The following is an 11,695-nucleotide window of genomic DNA, read 5'->3' on the forward strand; positions in this document are numbered from 1 at the left end:
TAATCAGGAAAATATCTTATTGTAATGCTACCCACAGTATGCAAAGATACACAGACACATGTACAAACATACACACCCAGCCTGAGGACACGCACATGCACTAAACACACACCAAACTGTATTTTACCTGACAGCCAGTTGATAATCAGCTGGAACAAGCTGTTCGACAGAACTTGAGTGTTTCCCTGTGAGACTCCACTGCTCTGCCTCGCTCTATCTTCATGCGTGTCGAACAAATACCAAGACACTGAACAAATACCTCTCTGTCAATTCACACCTGTTTGTTTAATGTAGTGCCGACCACCAGCTCCATCCCTCCTCCTCTCCTTCTCTCTTCCTCCTGCATGTCTTTGTGTGTGTTGTAACTCTAGACTCCAGGATCAGGTGTCAGCGAAGGAAGAGAGAAAGAACGAGACAGATCTTATTAAACAGAAACAACCTGATGGACAGGAAGATAAAGAATACAGTATGCTGAGAGAGGGAGCTTTTCACAGGGTGCAGCCATCAACGTCTAAACAGCTGGCAACATAAGTGAGTACACCCCACAGTGAACATGTCCAAATTGTGCCTAAAGTGTCAATATTTTGTGTGCCAACCATTATTATCTAGCACTGCCTTAACCCTTTTGGGCATGGAATTCACCAGAGCTCACAGGTTGCTTCAGGAATCCTCTCCCACTCCTCCATGATGACATCATGGAGCAGATGGATGTGAAGACACCTTGTGCTCCTCCACCTTCAGCTTGAGGATGGCCCACAGGTGCACGGGTGAGTTTAGGGCTGGATACATACTTGGCCAGTCCATCACCTTCACCTTCAGCTTCCTCAGCAAGGCAGTTGTCATCTACTAGGTGTGTTTTGGGTCATTATCATGTTGGAAAACTGTATTGCGGCTCAGTTTCCGAAGAGGGGCGATCATGCTCTGCTTTCAGCATGTGTGGCACCTTGGTGAAGAGCACCAAGACAACTGTCCCTTGCCTACAGTCAAGTGTAGTGGTGGCAGCATCATGGTTTGGGGCTGCATGAGTGCTGCCGGCTCTGGGGAGCTCGGTTCATTTTGGGAAACATGAATTCCAAGCAGAGCATGATCGCCCCTCTTCAGAAACTGAGCTGCAAGTTTTCATTATCAAGTTTTCCAACATGATAATGACCCAAAACACACCTAGAAGATGACAACTGCCTTGCTGAGGAAGCTGAAGGTGAAGGTGATGGACTGGTCAGAGACAGAATATAATGTCAGAGACATTATATTATGCATGAATAAAGCACCAGCTAAAATGTAGGAAACCACAATCCATCTAAAACTGGAGGGGTTCCTCTGTCTGGTAACTGTGAGCCTCACTGGCTGCACAGATAGTCCAGTTGTGTCCTGGAACCTGAACGCACCACAACAGACAGGCAGTGGTGGAAGGAGTGCTCAGATCTTCTTCTTAAAGGAATATTTCACCTGCAACTGTTACCTTGAGCTTCATGAAGAAAACATTCTTGCATGCCTCCACAATGAATGAAGAACTGAAAATGGCAATCACTTCCCAAACACATGCATTTTTGCTACAACCTTAGTAAACGCACTTCTGGATAAACAGTCTCACACATGTACAAACAGTGTGTCTAGGCAAATGCATGCGTTTGAACTCTGCTAAATGGGATGCATGAACAGAGTTCAAATGCAAATGCTTGCCCATGTGTGCTTCTTGTATGCAGCGCAAGTGTTTTAGATAGTAAGCTTTTAAGCAGTTTTGGAAGTAAGGAACACACAACTGGAAAAATGAGACTGCATGAGTTGTGTGAGGGTTGGAAAAGAGATGTTTTGATATAGTTTGGCTGTTTTTGAACACTGACCCTCAGGAAAGGTAACAATACCACAGTGGAGAAATACTCTATTACAAGTAAAAGTCACGTATTGGAATTTTTACTTAACTCTTTGAAACCTGCGGCAACATCACTTTTCTTGTGCTGCTTTTAGACGCCTTTTGCAAGTATTTAAACCTTTGAACCCTGATCACATTGGTGCAATTTTATCTTTTCAAAAACATGTGGGAAAAAGGCATTGAGCGATTAAGAAATGTCCCATGAATTGCAAAAAATTAATATATTTAGACAATTTAGACAAGACATATATTTAGACAATTATATTTTTTAAATTATGTTACAGAATTATTATAATTTTAAAGCTTTTTTTTGTCATTTTCTTGTTTGTTTGTTCCTCACTGTCCTCTAAAAAATATTTTCCTTTAAAAAAAAAAAGAAGATTTTATTGTTTTTAATTTTCTCTTTTTTTTTTTTTTTTTTTTACTAATTTCTTGCTAATTTATTGGGTCATTTCTTCTTTCGTTGCTCACAGCCTTCTTCCCATGAGCACTAGCAACAAATTTTACTTGAAGAATCAAAAGTAAAAGCATTCATAATGCAGTATGGCCTGTTTCAGAATGCTGCGTATTATTATTTTTTCGTGGGATCAATAAAGTCTGGTCTTCATGTAACCTATATTAATACATTTATTTGTTGATTATATTGTGTATTATTATTCGGAATAAGCATGTTGTGGATTGAAGAGAACATTTGCCACTGAATATTAGTAAGGTACAAATGGAAATACTCAAGTAAAGTACCTCCAAACTGTACTTAAGTGCAGTACTTGAGTAAATGAAGAAGATACAAGAAGATAGAGGAAGAAAATATACTTTAATAATCTTTCCACCACTGCAGACAGGTTAAATAATTGATGAGCTTCACTGGAGGGGAGCTGAAAAGATTCACTTCACTTTAAGAATAGTTATATGTTACATGCAAATCATCTCATTAAGGCTCTCTGAGGAAGATCATTTCTAACATGGGTTGCTGCTGTACATTTTATATGGCATGTTTCTTTTTTTTAAACTGTAAAACAGTTTTTGCAGTTTCTTTGTACATCTTTTTAACTCAATTTTCCAAAAGTCCTGTCTTGAGGTAAAGAAGAATCATCTACAATCATCTATCAGCTATGATCCTGAGAGACCACTAGAGGGCAGCAGCTCCTCTCCGTATCACCACAGTCTCCTCTGAATACATGACAGAAAAGAATTAAAAAACCATCAGCCTCAGTGTCACTGAGTTTTGTCCCAGTGTGATGTGTGATATTTGTCTTTTTGTCCATTCTTTTGCACTTCACACAATGTCACACAGTCAGTCTGGAGCCTCCCCAGAAAAATGTGAGGAATTTTGAGTATTTCATACCAAGAGAGCCGAGAGGAAGCTCATCTCACCACAGCTAAATACTGTAACTGGTTATGCTTGAAGGACACAGCGACATTTGTCATGAGACGGCCTTGTTACTGACTGAAACTGTGATGAAATTAAATCTTTAAGTGTTTATGTTGTTAATGTAAAGATGGGTAGATAATGACATATCAGTGTTTTATTACTGATTATTACTGCACGAGGGGTTGACATCTCTTTGGGTCCTTTCATATTGTATTCTGGTCCGTGCAGTGTGTACTTACTGTTTTTAAGGCATCAGCACCAGTAACCTCACAGCGAGAGGGTTTCTGGTTCAAACCCCAGGATGGAGGAACCCCCTCTGTGTGGAGTTTGCATGTTCTTCCCGTGTCAGCGTGGGTTTCCTCCAGGTGCTCCAGCTTCCTCCCACAGTCCAAAGACATGCAGATTAACTGGTGACTCTAAATTGTCCGTAGGTGTGAATGTGAGTGTGAATGGTTGTCTGTCTCTATGTGTCAGCCCTGTGATAGTCTGGTGACCTGTCCAGGGTGTACCCTGCCTCCCACTCAATGTCAGCTGGGATAGGCTCCAGCCCCCCTGCAACCCTCAAGAGGATAAGCGGCTGTTGGGTAATACACTATGTATGTGGATATTATCCAATGTCAAGCCTCTGATCATGTGACGAGACTTTCTCACGTCTCGTCAACGTTTGGACATGGACCTTCCAAGTCCAGATATGACATGAAAGGTACCCTGGGCGTGTTGGTTGTTGACGTTCTGGGTCACCGTGTCAAGTTCAGCCTGTTACATGCATTGTCTGTTTTCAAAATACACTTCCGTTTTCACAGGAAATCTACCATTTGCATACTGTCTATTTCAAAATAAACTACGTCGGTACAACACTGCAAATTGATGTTTTTTCCTCCAACAACTAACGCACATGGTTAGGTTTAAGAAAAAAGAACAGGGTTTGGCTTTATAATCTTACAGGACATGAACACAGCTCTCTGTGGTGAAGATCAGTGTTTGTTGGACCCATCCACCACCACTCCTGCCCGCCCCACTTGAACTTTCACTACCATAACTTTCGTTCTACCCTTGATGCTGTCGAGCACTGTTGAACTGTAATGGCGACTGTACACGTATCATGCCAACGGATGGCTTTTTTTGTCAGGGTCTGACGCCGCAAGTCACTGCCTTCGACACAGACTTTGAAGTGTTGGTGCACAAAAACATGCACTAGGGCCAATCGCAACTACCTCACGCCACTGTGTATGACACATCCATGTCATTGCATCACATTGTGAGAGGAAAAAAAATACGATCACATCATCAGTTAGGTTATAAAGTTGTTTATTATAACTTTCTAATACATTTAAACCGACATCTTTAAATTAGTTTTTCCTAAAACTTCATTTCAATGACATTAGTTACAATTAAAATTTGTGTGACATTGCTCATATTTCCACTAATAGTTTAGTTTTGTATCAGTTTTATCCTCTCCAGATTTCTCCAGCAGCAGCCACCTGTTGTCCAGACTGCCCCTCACGTCTCTGACACACTGGATGTGAGTGTTTCTTGTCTCAAGTGGAAACACAGGAGTGAATCTCATCCTCCAGTATCCATGGTTACAAGCTTGTCCATTGTTGCGACTTCCACAACCAGGATTGGATCTTGACTCTGGGGTTTTAATATCTGCTGCAGACCTGTGTACTATACCAATCAGTATCAAACATATCTACAGTACACAGAATTAAAGAGGTGTGTTCTTCCTCGAAGTGTTCCATGAGTCAGACGACCTGATCCACACCTGTGGTCAACATGTCTCCACCCCTGATAAAAACAGCCCGGACAAAGCCATAACCTGCCCTGCTGAGTGATCCGATGGTGAACCAGGACCTCTGTGAGGTCAATGTCCTTTTATTTGGCCTTCCCAAACAATATGGAGCCGTACTTTATACTGCCATGCAAACAATGGGTACTCACTCCCAGCCATGTGGACACAAACACCATGACAGTTCAACTGTTTAGGCCTGCTTTGTATCTTTAAGGGAAAATGTGTTGTTAATCAGAGGTTTTATGACACAACAACTGATTTGTACTTGTGTTTTCTATTTCATGTTCTGGTTTGGAAGTTATATTGTCACCAAAAAATCTATATAACAAGTATCTATTGGATTAACAGATGAAAGAGGGAAAACCTGTACCTCCAATTCAAGGTAGGCCACTTGTACTTGGCTTAAGGATTTCCATTTTATGCAACTTGATACGTCTCCGCAAAATGTAAATATTTACTTCTTACTCCATTACATTTGCCTGACAGGTGTAGTTACTTTTCACATCACGGTTTGCATCCCCTTCTTGTCCAGTTAAAACCAAGAATCTCCAGATGTGTTGATGTTGAATGTTTTTGATAAACTGAAGCATGAAGTGTTCCTTCATGGGCTCTTCAACTAAATAAACTCTTAAAAAAAGCTCTTTGATCAGCTGGAAAATGCATCGTCACAGGACAGTGACATTACAAACATAAGATAATCTTATAGAATAGATGCACTGATGTATGTAAAACTACCCATCAGTACATAAACAGTACATCTAGGCCTACAGCAGTAAAATCTAACATACACATTAATGGCAGCTGTAATATTAATCCAAAAACATCAGATATAATGGTACAACACTGACAGGGAACATCTCTACGGCTGGTATCTCCAGCATTCAGCAACTCACACCAAAACAATTTAGACTAATAAATAGCACATGAGAGAAGTTTGTCTTTAAGGCTTTCTGTCAGAAAGGCAGAAATCCACCTGTTTTAACCCAAATCATGATCTTTTCCCTAAACCTAACCAAGAAAAGACAAACTTCTTCCAACAGCTCACAAAGAGCACTACAGGCATGAGAAAAATATGTAGGCCTATTTTTTGGGGTGAACTATCCCATTAAGTAAGCAGAGAAGACTGCAACCGGTTTTATTTTGAGGAAACCTTAAGTAGGACTTTAAGGGAAATCTTAACTTAGGGGTATTTTGTGCAACTAATTTTCAAGTCTTTAACTAGGACTAAAATGAATCTTAATTTAAGGTCTTTTGTGCTACTGATGTTGTCTTGAGGAAACCTTAACCAAGACTTTAAGGAAGATCTTAACTTAAGGTGTTTTGTGCAACCAATGTTATCTTGAGGAAATCTTAACAATGACTTTAAAGAAAACCTTAACTCAAGGTGTTTTGTTCTTAAGTAAGACCTAAAAAAATCTTAACTTGAGGTGTTTTGTGCAACCGATGTTATCTTGAGGAAACCTTAACTAGGACTTTAAGGGGACTCTTAACTTAAGGATATTTTGTGCAACCAATTTTCTAGTCCTAAACTAGGCCTTTAAGGAAAAACTTAACTTAAGGTGTTTTGTGCAACCCATTTTATCTTGGTGTATTGTGCAACCTTTGTTATCTTGAGGAAACCTTAACTAGGACTTTAAGTAAAATCTTAACTTAAGGTCTTTTGTGCTTCTGATGTTGTCTTGAGGAAACCTTAACCAGGACTTTGAGGAAAAGCTTTACTCAAGTAGACTTTAAGGAAAATCTTACCTTAAGGTGTTTTGTGCAACCAATGTTATCTTGAGGAAATCTTAACAATGACTTTAAAGAAAACCTTAACTCAAGGTGTTTTGTTCTTAAGTAAGACTTTAAGAAAAGTCTTAACTTAAGGTGTTTTGTGCAACCAATGTTATCTTGAGGAAAGCTTAACTAGGACTTTAAGGGAACTCTTAACTTAAGGATATTTTGTGCAACCAATTCTCTAGCCCTAAACCAGGGCTTTAAGGAAAATCTTAACCTAAATTGTTTTGTACAACCGATTGTATCTCGGTGTTTTGTGCAGCCTTTGTTGTCTTGAGGAAACCCAAACTAGAACTTTAAGGAACATCTTTACTCAAGATCTTTTGTGCTACTGTTGTTATCTTGAGGAAACCTTAACCAGGACTTTAAGGAAAAATCTTAACTTAAAGTCTTTTGTGCTACTGATGTTATCTTGAGGAAACATTAACCTGGATTTTAAGGGAAAATCTTAACTTAAGGTCTTTTGTGCAACCGATTTTATCTCTTTTGTGCAACCTTTGTTATCTTGAGGAAACCTTAACTTGGACTTTAAGGAAAATCTTAACTTAAAGTCTTTTGTGCTACCGATGTTATCTTGAGGAAACATTAACCTGGATTTTAAGGAAAATCTTAACGTAAGGTGTTTTTTGCAACCAATTATATCTTGGTGTTTTGTGCAACCTTTGTTATCTTGAGGAAACTTTAACCAGGACTTTAAGAAAAATCTTCACTTGAGGTCTTTTGTGCAACCGATTTTATCTTGGTGGTTTGGGCAGCTGATTTTATCTCGGTGTTTTGCGCAACCTTTGTTATCGTGAGGAAACCTTAACCAGGACTTTAAGGAAAGTCTTAACATAAGGTGTTTTGTGCAAACGGCCCCTGTTCATGAGCAGCTGATGTAATATTTCACTTTACCAACTGACTTGTTCCTTCTTATTGAGATACCTGTCGCGCTCGTGCACGCATAACTTATGAGGGCTTCCCCGCGCTGCACGTGCGTGTACAAACTGGAGAGCACGAGAGAGAGAGAGAGAGAGCGAGAGACAGAGAGAGAGGAGGCAGTCTTCTTCTTCTTCTTGGTGTCGCTTCCGGCTTCAGACTCACAGACAAACAGCGCTTTACTACGAGCTGAGAGGAGCCGAGCAGCAGCAGCGGCATGACAACACAAACTAACTCTGTGGACTGAGAGCTCACTGTCACAGGAGGAATTCACCGCTCGGTACCAAACCCTCTGAAGTCTCCCTCAAATATCCACAGACAAAACATCTGTAGAGGAGAAAGACATTTTCTTCTTGTTCTGTGGAGGAGGATTTTTTTGGGGGTGAAAAGGTGAAGACCGGCGGCAGCGTCGAACAAGCTCGTCTGTGGAAGAAACCAAAAACACAACACAGGAGTAGAGAAGTTTTGACTGCTGCTGCACAGAGAGCCGTGTCTTTGTGTGAAGAAGAAGAAGAAGAAGAAGAAGAAGAAGAAGAGGAGTCATCCTCGGTTTATAGCTGCTGGCATCTGTCTGTAGTATCGACCAGACCAATAAAAGTGTCCCGGAGCAGCCTTGGAGAGGACGGTAAGATAACACAGGGCCTGCTGCTGTCAGCTCTCAGCACATTATTCAGGTTATTACACTTTAATACCAACACCTGTGGTGCAGATGGAGAGGGTACAGTGAAGGCTGACACAATTATAGGCCTAGTAATGTATTAAGTGAGTGGGGAGAGGAGAAAATCAAACTATTTGAGTAGTTTTAAAACAATTTTATGCTTATTCTTAATTAAAAATATATAATTAGAGCTTAAAAGAGTATTTAGTCTTATTGGGTCTTGAGTTTTGTGATTACAGATGCACTCTTTTCAAATTACAGCAGCTTTTCCAGTGATATACAACACTAAATAATGCTGTATACTACTTTTTAGCCACAGTATTACATAGATAAAGGTGGAGTTGGACAGGATTTAATGGCATCTGAATCCTTAATTGACGCCACTTGTCAATTTAGCTTTCAACAACTGTATGTTACAATAGTTACTAACAGTTATTATAAAATATCAACATCCAAATTTTTTTATTTTTTTTTACTTTACTCATGAAAAGACAGCTGCAGCACACATTTGTCAGACTCTTGTTTGATTGATTAGTTATTTTACCAGCTTGCAACCACATCCAAAATGGGTCCTGCCATAGGAACCAGCCACATGCATCAAATTTGACTGTGGTTTATTTCTGGGGCTGCAACTAATGATTATTTTGCATTAATCGATGCAGTATTTGGCTTATAAAATGTCAGATAATAGTGACACATGGTCAGCACATTTTTTTTAAAATATCTTACACAGAGATATTCAATTAACGTTGACATCAAATCCTCCAACTGAAAAAGCTGCAACTGTCAATTCAAAAATAAATAAATAAAAAATAATATTTCAATGAATAATTTCTGTCAGTTGACTAATTGTTGATGTTCTAGTTTAATTTTGTACAGGCCCCCCCTCAAGTAGAGCTGCAATGATTAAATGATTAGTTGTCAGATATTGAATTAATCACCAATTAATTTGATAACCCATTTAAGCTTCTTAAATGTGAATATTTTCTGGTTTTTCCTCTGGGTTGTGGACAAAACAAGACATTTGAGGACGTCATCTCGGGCTGTGGGAATCACTGATTGACATTTTTCACCATTTTCTGACATTTTATAGACCAAACAACTTGTATATAAAAAATAATTGACAATTAAAGTAATCATTAGTTGCAGCCCACTTGAGGCTCTTTATCTTCTGGGAACCAATAACCTTTAACTGTGGTTCTCTGCTTTAAGTATCCCATCTGCTAGCAGTTGGGTGGTGGTGGTATGTTAATTTAACATTGCAGTATTGATTGTGATATAGTAAAGTTTCCAGACATTCCATTGAGCAGATAGGGATTAAATAATACCTACGAATGTGTGTTTTTGGCTGACAACGTTACATCACATTTGTGCAAAAAAATCATTTAAATTTTTAAATTCAATATTATCATAAATTAATCCTGCTCATTGATGTATAACTTTGCCCACAATGATCTAATACACTAATACAGAGATATAAAATGAATGACTGCTCACAAGATAAAGAATATACTGGGGACCCCCTCATAACTGTCCCTTGGAGGAAGTTAACGTTACCTTTTTTAACACCTCTGCTGTCTGAACAAGACGAGAGAGATGTATTTGATAGACATTAGACGTGTTGAAATATTTGCACCTCCTCAGCACAGAATATTCATAAAACAATGCCATTAACATCGGTTAAGTTACCTGCCAGTAGAGCTGTATCTAAAGAAAATATAAATGGTATGTCAAGAAAAAAAGGGCTAATGTGAAGTGCATTTCAGAACATGACAGCCTGATATAGGTTGGCAGTCTGAAAAGCATCTGAGGCACTCTGATTATAGATAAAAATCCATATCAGTAGAGTTCTTGTGCTTAAAATCAAAGTGCCTCTGATTGTTTTATTCATATATAGGCAAAATAAAACATATTCAACAATTTGTCAGATTAGAACGTAATCTATGAGCTGCTCAAAATTTAAAAATTGAAATATAACTTGTCAAACTATGAAGCCTTTTGGGGAAATAAAAAATATTTTATATTATGATAATTTAAACTAACAAATCTGAAAACTCTTCCCGGACCTCCTTGCAGAGTGTCACTGACCCCACTTTGAGAGTCTCTGTAAACAGTGTGGCAACTTATCTGACGGCAGACAAAATAAAAATCATCTCTTTGTGTTATGCTGTCATATTGCCCCACCATCTGCTTATGTAAATGTTAAGAAACAATCAGCATCAGCATCTTTGAAACTTTTTCTCAGCTGAGTTGCTCCGAGCGTACTGTACGTAGGTTTAATGCCCACTTGTGTGGGCGAGTGGACAGTTTGTATACTCATGCAGTCCCACTCAACCTGACATTAGGCTGCGCTCAAACACAGACAGCATTTACATGTGCTGTTATATCAGAAACAGCACAACCAGTGTTTGCTGTTTAAATTTTAGATTTATTTATTTTGAATTATCAGTACGGAGTCATAGTCAGAGCTGTGGTTTGCTTCATCATCCTGCTTCATGTCTGTTGTTAATTAGCACTAATGTATCTTAAAATGTTTGGAGTGTCAACATCATGGATACTGTGCTGACATGTCTGTTTGGACAGTATTATCTGTGAGGGAGATGGAGACATGTGGGTGTCAGAGTGGGATGGAGGAGACAAAATATGTAATGTGGTTCTGCTTTTTGCTGAGTGTTTTCTCCCTGCATTTGTTTTTAAGCTGGTTAGAGCACAGTGGACGTCCTCTATGAAAGTATGTTCCTCCTCCTCCTTTTAGTGCATCTGATGGCATTTGCAGATGAGAAAGTCTGTGACCCGACCACCATGTTAAAAACAGTTGAGCTAAAACTAAGCCCACCCACAACTTTCTAATTTTACAGCTAATATTACACAGAAATAGGTTTATGAAAACATTTGAGGAGAGAATGCAGTAACAGAATCTTGTTTCATATTTGATCAGCGCTGCCTGGTTTGACAGTTTGACCACAGGTCACAAGCTGTGATTGACATGATTGACAGCTGCGTTTCTGGGTTTTAGGGCACCTGCACCACTCTATTAAAGCAACTGTGCGGAACTTTACGTTTTCGTTGATTATTGTGCCCCCCTTGGTCGAAGCAGTATGACACCCACAGCCTGGTGTCGTAAAATCTCAACTGCAACTGGCAATTACCGCATGCATTTGTTTTGGAGAGCAAGAGGAAAATCATAAATGTTCTGGTGTAGCTCTGAATTTCTTATAAACTGAGGACAACTGCCTGCTGTATATTTGTGTTCATGGTCACAGTCACAGATAATTTTGTGGCGTTTGTTGTAACGTTACTAGACAAAAG

General features: G+C 39.2%; 1 protein-coding gene across 3 annotated transcripts in view; it reads left to right on the forward strand.

Moving 5' to 3' along the window:
• Positions 1-5,316: 5,316 nt before the first annotated feature.
• The window catches only part of itpkb (inositol-trisphosphate 3-kinase B), a 54,579-nt gene continuing 48,200 nt past the window's right edge, over positions 5,317-11,695 (forward strand). For 2 of the 3 annotated variants that reach the window (XM_050058331.1, XM_050058333.1), the window contains exon 1: positions 7,898-8,353. The gene's annotated coding sequence lies outside the window, so the exon portion shown is untranslated. Of the gene's footprint in view, positions 5,417-7,897; positions 8,354-11,695 lie in introns of those variants that run through there. The other variant, XM_050058332.1, reaches the window with a different exon arrangement.

The sequence above is a fragment of the Epinephelus moara genome, chromosome 12, assembly GCF_006386435.1.
Source record: "Epinephelus moara isolate mb chromosome 12, YSFRI_EMoa_1.0, whole genome shotgun sequence".
Classification (NCBI taxonomy): domain Eukaryota; kingdom Metazoa; phylum Chordata; class Actinopteri; order Perciformes; family Serranidae; genus Epinephelus; species Epinephelus moara.